The sequence below is a fragment of the Asparagus officinalis genome, chromosome 7 (genome assembly GCF_001876935.1).
Source record: "Asparagus officinalis chromosome 7, Aspof.V1, whole genome shotgun sequence".
NCBI lineage: Eukaryota > Viridiplantae > Streptophyta > Magnoliopsida > Asparagales > Asparagaceae > Asparagus > Asparagus officinalis.
The window spans coordinates 20,710,743-20,711,066 of record NC_033800.1 but is presented as its reverse complement, the minus strand read 5'-3'; positions in this window follow the sequence as shown (position 1 = coordinate 20,711,066).

The window sequence follows — 324 nt, the reverse complement described above, 5'->3', positions numbered from 1 at the left end:
CCGACCCACGCCTGCGCGGGTCGGATTCGTCCGACCCGCGTGAGCACGGGGAATCCAGTTTTTTGTGTGTTCTTCTGACTTTCCGACTTTTCGACTTTCTGGGACTTGTAGTTTCTCCCGTTTCGCTTATTTGGCTGACTTGCACGCTTCGTTGCGGGACTGACTGTCGAACGCGTATTGGTTGACATGTGCACGTTGGTTGACGTGCGCGTGTTGACCGACACGCACGAACTGATTGATGTGCATGTGTTGATCGATACGCACGAACTGATTGACACGCGTGTGTTGACCGATGCGCGCGAGCTGATTGACGAGCGCGCGCTG